This window comes from Sciurus carolinensis, unplaced genomic scaffold, assembly GCF_902686445.1.
Source record: "Sciurus carolinensis unplaced genomic scaffold, mSciCar1.2, whole genome shotgun sequence".
Lineage (NCBI taxonomy): Eukaryota > Metazoa > Chordata > Mammalia > Rodentia > Sciuridae > Sciurus > Sciurus carolinensis.
In genome coordinates, this window is record NW_025920190.1 from 398,186 (window position 1) to 408,190 (window position 10,005).

The window sequence follows — 10,005 nt, forward strand, 5'->3', positions numbered from 1 at the left end:
TGGCCCCACTGCAGGCCCTGCCTGAGAGCCAGCCAAGTCCAGTGGGCAGGCCAAGGTGGGGCAATGGGTAGACCCAGGAGAGGCACAGCCACACCAGACAGGGGGCCTGGGGAAGGGCAGGTGCCTCAGAGAGGGAGGGCCAATCAGGACCTGGCAGGGGCCCAGGGAATTCCCCTCCTGACTAAAGACAGGCCACTAGGAGGGCGGACAACCCGTGACCCAAGGCTCTTATGTTTGAAAACAACCTAAGACAGAATGTGACCAATAGCTGAGCTTCCAGCATCTGAGTCAAAGTCTGGGTGCTGGGTCTGACCTCCTGCTTCTTCCCAGGTCCTGGGGAATGGAGGCCTCTGGGCACAGGCATGATGGGTCAGGGAGAGCAGCACCAGCCACCACTGAGGGTTTCAGCCTGGGCTGCCATACCGTGTCCAGGACCCTGACCCACACGTGTGGCCTGGCATAGCGTTGGCTAGCCTTGAACCCGGCTGTCTCTGCCACCTGAGGTCTGCACCCACTCTTCATTCCGGGTGGCCAGCTCCCGAGTAGGCCTTCACTGTGGTCTGTCGAGCTATCGCCCTCAGTTCTCTCCTCATCTCTGGACTTTCTGTGGGACGTGTATGGAATCCTGGAGTTCAGGCAGAAGAGCCAGCAGCAACCTGCTAATAGCCCAGGATGCTGGGGAGGCCCAGGGCCCTGGGTGGGAGACAGGCTAAGGTAGAAGCTCAAGGGTGGAGGAGCTGACACCCTGTGTCCCCACCAAGGACAAGCCTGACCCCAGAGGGCTCAGCACACTTGGGTAGGACTCTTCCAACCCGCTGCCTTTCCCCAGAGGCCCCTCAGGCCAGTTCCCCAATTCCTGGTCACCATGTGTGGGGAGCCATGACTGAGGAGGGGGAAGCAGGCACCCAGCTGCTGGAAGGCCATGGGTTCCTGAGCACCATCCCTGAGAGGGGCATGGGACACAGATGAGCAGTACAGAAACCAGGCGAGGAGATCCACATGGGGAAAGTTTCATTTGTCAGTCAAGATCTGACAAAGGCCATCACTCCCGGCAAAGCGAGAGAGGCAAGATAAGGTCATATGAACTGTTTGTGGTAAGAGCTTGCAGTGGGCTGCTGGTGAAGCCAGAATTAAGAACAGGTAGTTAGTGTAGACATAGGGGATTGGGTCAAATCGAGGAAATGGAGGCCATAAAGCCATCTACCTCTGGAAGTTGGAGACGGCCCCTGGAAGAATGGAATGTCAAGGATATCCGGAGCCCATTGATTACCTGCCTTTATCAAGGACTGCAAACAAGGGGCTGCTAATTGGTGCCCCCTGGGCCCTTATCTGCCTGAATCACCCTGGCCCTCCCCCTGCCCATGGTTTCTCACTTAATGAAAAACCAGGACTAGTCACGTAGGCAGGAAGGAGAGATAAGGGGGGAGAGAACTGGAGAACAAAAGAGACTTTAACCTATAAAAGATGTAGGGTGCGCTCACTTCTTGGGACTTTTAGAACATCAGCCATGGCCCCATTCTTCCTGCTGGGAGAAGTCTGTATTATTACCTTTAAATAAAACCTGCTCAATATGCTTGCCTTGGCTGCTTCTCTAGTGTTCAGTCTTCAACATTAGAAGGAGCAGAACTCGTCACCGGTAAACAGCGGTATCTCTGGGACACAAAATATTTCAGGTCTGTTAACAAGAGGCAGGGAGGGGAAGTCATATTTTAACTTTTGTTAAACTTTTGTTATTCTAACTCTGCAAGTACCCTTCTAGGACAGGAAAACGAAACATTTTATAAAGTGTCTGCACAGATGTTACACCTTGGACCTAATAATCCCCACCTCTGGGTGAGCTAGCTGTGGGTCTGGGGGCAGAAGCCAGGGCCTGAGAGCTCCTGAGCCACCTCCTGGCTCAGACCCAGCGTGCAGGAAGAGCACACAGCCCTGGCCTGCAGGTGAGAAGCCACTGCTCGTCACCGGTTTCCCCAGCAGTCTCAGGGACACTGAATGAAAACCAGGTTCCCTGTTGGAGGGATGTGGTCACAGGGCGTGTGTGTGTGCGCGCGTGTGTGTGTGTGTTGGGGAGGGTCGCTGGCCGCCACTGACTTTCCTGCACCATGGAGAAGCTTGGAGAGGTCCGGGAGCCACGGGAGCCAGGCTGGGCCAGAAAGGGTCTCCTTCAATGCGGAGCCACATGATGGGCACTTTTCTTCCGCCGTCTGCGTCTTAGCATACATGATGGGCACTTTTCTTCCGCCAACTGCGTCTTAGCATATGTCTGATGCTTCCAAGCGACCTCTCATTCAAAAGGCCGGCCCTCATTCTTCGTCCCGCTAGGTGCCCGGCTCGCGGCCCCTGTCTGCTGCTGGGCCTTCAGAGGCTCTATAAAGTCGACTCTGCAGGTGAGCCTCCGGGTCAAAGGCGCTTTCGGGCGTCACCCGGGAGCGGACGCTGCGTGTCACTGCTCGCAGCGCTGGCACAATGACTGAGCCACTCAACGGCCACCGCCCGCCCCGCCCCCATGTGCTCCCGCCCGGAGCTGCGGCCCTCCTCCGCCCACCCGGCCGCCCCTCCTCCTCCGCCCTCCGGGTCCCCCCTCCTCCCTCCTTCCTCCTCCCCCTCCCCCCTCCCCCCCTCCTCCCGGCCCCTCCCCCCGTCCCTCCTACGGCCCCCCCGCCCCTCCTCTGCCTTCCCGGCCCCTCCTCCTCCTCCCCCCGTCCCTCCTCCTCACCCCCCCCGTCCCTCCTCCTCCTCCTCCGCCCTCCGGTCCCTCCTCCTCCTCCTCCTCCGCCCTCCCGGCCCCTCCTCCTCTGCCCTCCTCCGCCCTCCGGCCCCTCCTCCTCTGCCCTCCTCCTCCTCCTCCGCCCTCCCGGCCCCTCCTCCTCCTCCTCCTCCGCCCTCCGGGTCCCTCCTCCTCCTCCTCCTCCGCCCTCCCGGCCCCTCCTCCTCTGCCCTCCTCCGCCCTCCCGGCCCCTCCTCCTCTGCCCTCCTCCTCCTTCTCCGCCCCTTCGGGTCCCTCCTCCTCCGACCCTCCTCCGCCCTCTGGGGTCCCTCCTCCTCTGCCCTCCTCCGCCCTCCTCCGCCTTCCCGGCCCCTCCTCCTCCTCCCCCTCCCGGCCCCTCCTCCTCTGCCCTCCTCCGCCTCCTACGCCTTCCGGCCCCTCCTCCCCCCCACCTCCTCCTCCTCCGCCGCCCTCCCGGCCCCTCCTCCTCCGCCCTCCTCCGCCCTCTGGGTCCCTCCTCCTCTGCCGTCCTCCGCCTTCCTTCGCCCTCCTTCGCCCCCTCCCGGTACCTCCTTCTACGCCTTCCCCTCGCCCTAATGGCTCCCAGGAGGCGGTGCCCTAGCGCCCAGCCCTGCTAGGGGCTGCCTCCCCGCCGCCGATTTTAGCACCTCTTTATCCTTTCCTTTCAGCCTTATTGAATCCTGCCCTTGACGCAGGGCAGCAGCTCTGCTCTACGGGGCAGCCAGGGAGGATGGGTTGAGGGGGCATCAAGACCCTCGGGAAGCCCACCTTGCGACCTAGAGCATGGCTGACCCCCACAGCCCCCGTCCCCCGACCTCCAATGGCTCCGGTCCTCTGGTTGTGCTAATGTTTATTAAAAGAATGAGAAAAGAAGAGAAAATTAGAACTTCAGGTAACAGAACACTACCAGCGCCCGCCCTCTTCCGGATAGAATCCCAGAGCTCCAGAGCTGTGCTGGGCCCCGGAAGTGAAGGGCGGTGAGGTGGTCGCCCAGGGAGAGTGTCCTTGGGGTTCAGCTCCTCCTGCCACAGCTCCGGGGTAACAGGGGTGCCCAGTGCACCGTGGAAGCACCTGGCGTTTGCATCTGGTGGTCTGGCTCAGTGTGCTGGACATCACTCTTTCCTTTAGCAGACAGCTGGGCTCCCCTGGAATGCAGCCTTGGCAACTTCGCTCCTTGGGGAGCCAGGAAGTGGCTTTGGGGGATAGCCGCTTGGGGATGCCCCTGCCTGCAGAGCTGTGTTTGGGTATTCCTGTCCTGAATTTCTTGGGTGAGTCAGTCCTCAGGGCACTGAGAAATGGGGAGTTAGTGATCAGGGGAGCAGCTAGAACCACAGGGCACTTCCTGACACCTCAGGTGTGAGGCTTGCTTCCCAAGTGAGAAAGCTGTGGAGCAATGGTTTGGGGCACAAGGTTCGTTTATGAAAGTGTTTAATTTTAGAAGTTTCAGGTAAACAGGAATGTTGCAAAGTTAGCACAGAAGTTTCCCAAGGTGCACATGCCATGCCTCTTGGGTTTGCTTTTTTTTTGGTACCAGGAGTTGTTGAACCTAGCAGCCCTTAACCATTGAGCTACATTCCCAGTTCTTTTTACTTTTCATTTTGAGACAGGGTCTCGCTAAGTTGCTGAGGCTGGCTTTGAACTCTTGATCCTCCTGCCTCGGCCTCCTGAGTCGCTGGGATTATAGGCGTGCACCACAGTACCTGGCTAGAATTTGCTTTTAAAGCTAAATTTATTTGTTCAAATTGGGGAAACTTGGTATCTGGGTCTGTTCAGTTTTGCTATAACAAATACCAGAAGCTGCAAAGAGTAAAGGTTATTTAGTTCACGGTTCTGGAGATTCCAGAGCATGTGCTGGCATCTGCTCTGAGACCACTTGGGACAACTTGCCATATAAGGCCTGGGGTTGACTGGCACCAGCACAGCCAGGAGTTGATGGTGGGCACTGCCGCTCTCCAGGAGTGCATCCTGGAAGACCCAGGCCTGCTGGGGAGGTTTGGGGTACCCTGAACTTTCTTGGGGGCTGTGCTGGGTCCCGGGATCTGCTCCAAGACTCCTAGCACAGGTCTCTTAGTGGTTCAAGGCAGGGGCTCAGTTGAACATCTCCTGCCCGGGAGCCTCAAGGAAATCTGGGCATCCTGAGACTCCTGCCCCTGCTCATGGGCCTTTTGCAGCCTTCCAGGGCCCACCAAACTCCACTGATATCCACCTTGGACCTGCCTGGGCAGAGACCACACAAGTGAGTCCAGAGAGCTGGGCCTGGCCCCACCCCATGCACGTGGCACCAGGCCCAGTCCACATGGCAGAAGGGCTCCCAGGACATGGAGGGCTGACTCCACACCATGCCGGCATCACCTGCCTTGGCCTGGAGCCGTTTAGCCCAAGATACAAGTGTGCCAGAGAGCACAGGTGTGCCAAGGCCTTTCCAGAACCCAGATTCCAGGCTCAGCACAGGAAGTCCTGGACCCAAGGCCTTGACTGTGTCTCTGCCATGTCCACAGGCACACATTCACTCAAACACTGGTGCACAGGCAGGTGCACACCTGCACACATGCACATGTGTACACACACTTGAGCACACACATGCACACCTGGCCCCTTGGGCCCCTCTAGGCAGGCGGATGACTACATGGCATTCCTGCCCCCAGCAGCTGGCGCCTTGTAGCCAAGGGACAGGGCAGACAGACAAAAAGGATCTCACAAAGGTCTGTCACTTCAAAGGCCAAGATTTTTTGAAGTCATGAAATAACACATTTGTACACAGTAAGGGGAGTATTTAAAATGAGCTGTTCTATGGTGCCATTGATCTTTCACAGGGCTGAGAAATCAAAGCCCTTGGGAGGCCCTGCCCCTTTCCAGTGGCATCAGAGACAGTGATGTGCCCTGTCCCTGCAGCCTGGAGCCCCCACCCAGTTCCTTCTTTGGGTCACCCCAGCACCCACTCCAGGGCCTTGTGGCACAGGCCTGTAGCTCCAGAACACCAGCTCCCTGGCCATCTCCCAGGACCTTGGATCAAGGGCTGTGCCACCGGCTACAGGTCAGAAGCATCCCTTAGGCCCTACTTAAGTCCCCTTGATTCCCAGAGGAGGCCCTGCACCCTGGAGTAGAGATCTGTGTGCCTGACCTCCGCTGCCCGCCCTGCCAGCCCTGCAGCACCCCAGACACACTGGGCACATCAGGCCTGAGCAGGCCGGGCAGCGGGCATGGGGCTCTCTGTGACCCCAGCCTGGGAGCTCCACCCCACAGACACCCAGGGGAAGCCTCTCTTGATGCTGGTACAGGGCAAAGGGAGATGAAGATGCCTTACCAGGCTGATGGTCCCCAGGGGCCCCTGATGGCCTGGCCATTAGTCATGATGTGCCGTCCCACGTAGCCTCTGGGAGGGTGGGTGCCAAGGCCTCTACAGCAGCCCCTCCCTGTTCCCGTGGGTCTCCAGGAGACAGGGGGATGAGAGAGCTGACCTGCGCAGCGCCTCCCCAGGCACAGCAGGGCCTGGTGTCAACGGCTCACCTTGTCCCAGTGGTAGGGCTCTGCCCAGGCCCCTGTGGGTCAGTTGAGTCTCACCAGGGATGATGGGGATGGGCCAGGACCCCCCTCATAACGTTCCTCCGCAAAGACAGCGAGGGCCATCCTGCACCTGTTGGAGTGTCTAGGTTTTGGATGTATGTCCCAGAGTAAGAGGGCAGCAGCAACCTTCGGAAGGCCACAGGAACCACCCTACAGCCCTGGGCAGGGCTTCAGGTGGTCCCAGCTTCCTAGGTGAAAAGCCAGGAGCGAGGACTTGGCCTCACAGACTCCCCTTAGTGGGCAAAGTCCAGGTGATGGAGAGCTGAAGCCTTGTCCTGGAGTGAGTTACCCACCCTTTCAAAGAGGGTCCCAAACCCAGGGCCAGAGATCTCACAGGCAACAGCTTGCAGACTGGACACTGCAGCACTAGGGCACAGCTGGCCCTGTCCCTCCCCGTCTACCTGAGCCCCAACTGCTGGTCACCACAGAACCTCCTCAGGGGCGGGAGCCTACTTGGGCCCAGTGGACGGTCCTGGCAGCATGTTCTGAGCAAAGTCCCTTCGGACATCTCCAGTCAGCTTCAGCCATAAGAGGAGCCCTTCAGACACCCAGGGACAGCTGCCCCCTCTGCCTGACCCACAGTGTCTGCATCCCAGGAGAATGTGGACACTAGGGTGGGGAGGGCTCATGTCATAGGACTCCTGGGAGAAGAGTGCATCCTGCTCTCAATTTCCCACCATCTCCCTAAAGCTGCAGCATCACAGGGTCATGCCAGGGTGTCACAGGAATCGCAGCCCTGAGTGGTACCCTCACAAGGGTCACGTGTTGACTGACATCCAGGCAGTGTGGTGGGTGAGACCAGTGAGTCAGTCCTCAGGCTTGGTTCTGGGAGGGGTATGTCTGAGGCCACCCCCAGGCCACATTTCCCCCTAAAATGGCCCACATGGAGGGAGCTGCCAGGGTTCCATTGCAATAGGGCGATGACCTTGAGGCCATTTTGAGAGGTTTCAATAAAAACTGGGCAAGGGTTGACGGCGCTGGTTTGAAGAGGACCTTTAGTGTTGCGCTGGTGGAGCGGAGACAGGCCCTGAGGTTGGAGATATGTGTAACACCCCGACTTACCGTGACCTAGGAAAGGCTGCTGAGGATGTCCTCAACAAGGGATATGGGTTTGGCATGGTCAAAATAGATCTGAGAACCACATCTTGGAGTGGAGTGGAATTTTCTACTTCAGATCATGCTTTACTGATACAGGCAACCTAGAGACCAAATATAAGGTCTGTAACTATGGACTTACCTTCATCCAGAAATGGAACACAGACAATACTCTTGGGACAGAAATCTCTTTGGAGAATAAGTTGGCTGAAGGATTGAAACTGACTCTTGATACCATATTTGTACCGAACACAGGAAGGAAGTGTGGGAATTGAAGGCCTCCTATAAATGGGATTGTTTCATTGTTGGCAGTAATGTTGATATAGATTTTTCTGGACCAACTATCTATGACTGGGCTGTATTGGCTTTTGAAGATTGGCTTGCTGGCTATCAGATGAGTTTTGACACAGCTAAATCCAAACTGTCTCAGAATAATTTCGCCCTGGGTTATAAGGCTGCAGACTTCCAGCTGCAGACTCCTGTGAATGATGGCACTGAATTTGGAGGTTCTATCTACCAGAAAGTTCATGAGAAGACTGAAATGTTGATAGACCTTGCATGGACAGCTGGAAGCAATAATACCCGTTTTGGCATTGCTGCTAAATATAAGCTGGATTGTAGAACTTTTCTATCTGCAAAAGTAAACATTGCCAGCTTGATTGGACTGGGTTATACTCAGACCCTTCAATCAGGAGTCAAACTGACCCTGTCAGCTTTAATCAATGCAAAGAACTTCAGTGCAGGAGGGCACAAGGTTGAGTTGGGATTTGACCTAGAAGCTTAATGTGGTTTTGAGTAAAGCATCAGATTTGTTCTTGAAAGTGAAGAGAAATGAATCCACTATATTTTGGCCTTAAAATTCTTCTGTGAAATTTCAAAAGTGTGAACTTTTTATTCTTCCGAAGAATTGTAAATCTCCCCACACTGAAGTCTAGAGATTGCACGTCCATCCTAAGGGAGGGTCTTGAAGGCATGCCTGGAAGTTGTCATGTTTGTGCCACATTTCAGTTGAATTCTGCAGTATTAATTTAGATTTGTTCCTCAGTGACAGTGTGGTGTCACGTTAAAGGAAATGACCTGACCCTCCAGGTCATCACATCCTGTGTGTACCACACCACTTTTTCATGATGTTTTAATATAATTGGTGTCTGTGCTGTAGTGGAATCTTTGGTTTTGCATCAGAGTAAAATAAACCCATCACACTTGGAACACACACACACACACACAGACTGAGGGAGAACAAACCTTATGGGCACTGCAGGGATCCTTACAGGATGCAGGGGATCACAGGTAGTGCCTGGTTCTGGTGCAGAGGGGCCTGGGTCCCATCTCCAGCTGAGAGCCCTGGCAGCAGGTGCACTGGCTCACCTGGGGTGCCGGGGGTATTGGGCTGCTGAGCTAACCACTGGGCTCTTGCTGGTGGGGCTGAGATTAGGAATGACCTTCTCAAACTCAGGTTCTGTTTGCTCCCGGAAGCACATGGAACTTTTAAGTTCACAAAGCATGCTCAGTATGTCTGCATTCAAAGTGCTTTAAACTCTAACTCAGGAACCTGTGGTTTTCATTTTAAAACAGGTCTCCTGACTGCTGCTGGCCATCCCAGAGAACATGTGGTATAAATATCCCTGAAGGTCCCATGGCAGCCTGCCAGTCTGCACTGTGACACAGCTGAGGTGCCTAGGAGGGTCAGATCCATTGATTTGTGATTCAAGTTTGAAACACCTACGGAGTTGAATCAAGTTTGTCATGTTTGCAAAATGTCTATAAAGTTTAGAGAGATTTGGGCTGGGGTTGTGGCTCAGTGGTAGAACACTTGCTGGCATGTGTGAGGCACTGGGTTCAATTCTCAGCACCACATATAAATAAACAAATAAATAAGTAAATAAATAAATAAACAGTAAAGGCCCATCAACAACTCAAAAAAAAATTAACAAATAAAATCTATGTGAACCTTTTGAAAACAGTTTAGAGAGATTTAATGTATCAAGTATAAACTAATGGAATATTAAAAAATAAGTGAAGGTATATTTTCACGCTAACACGAAAATTACTAGATTTATAAATAAGCATTTAAGCTGAGCTTTCAAGCTTGAGAAAAACTTGTTTTCAGCTTATAATTGTGAACCATGTACTTAACCCAGCAATACCACTTCTAGAACTTAACCCTGAAGATTTCTCCAACAAGAAAAAACACATGCCCGTAACTTAGTCCTGGCAACGCTGCTGTGTTGCAAACACTGGGAACAGCATAAATGCCACCCACAGGCGGGCACTGACACCTGTGGTCTGCCCAGCCATGCATGGCCACACAGCTGAAAGGGCGCCTAGCCTTCTGGTCCTCTGCCTTGTGTCCTGTCGGCACAGGGCCCCCATCAGGTTAGACCCCCTCAGCAGTAGGAGTGTCTGGTTGCTCCCGACAGCCACCGGGGCCCACGCCTTCGGGCCTGCACTTGTGCTGGGGAGGTGCTCAGACTGGGGGCCCTCAGCGTCTTCAGGAGGGGCTGGTCTCCAGAACCCCGAGTAGAGGGTGGGAGCCCCGCCCTGAGCCCCGCCCTGAGCCCCGCCCTCTGCCCCGCCCTCTGGAGGCAGTGCTGGCAGCGCGTGCCCTGTCCACCCCC

General features: G+C 55.4%; 1 pseudogene; it reads left to right on the top strand.

The window, feature by feature from the left end:
- The first annotated feature begins 7,333 nt into the window (after positions 1-7,333).
- LOC124974914 (voltage-dependent anion-selective channel protein 3-like) lies at positions 7,334-8,171 on the top strand (annotated as a pseudogene).
- The last annotated feature ends 1,834 nt before the right edge of the window (positions 8,172-10,005 follow it).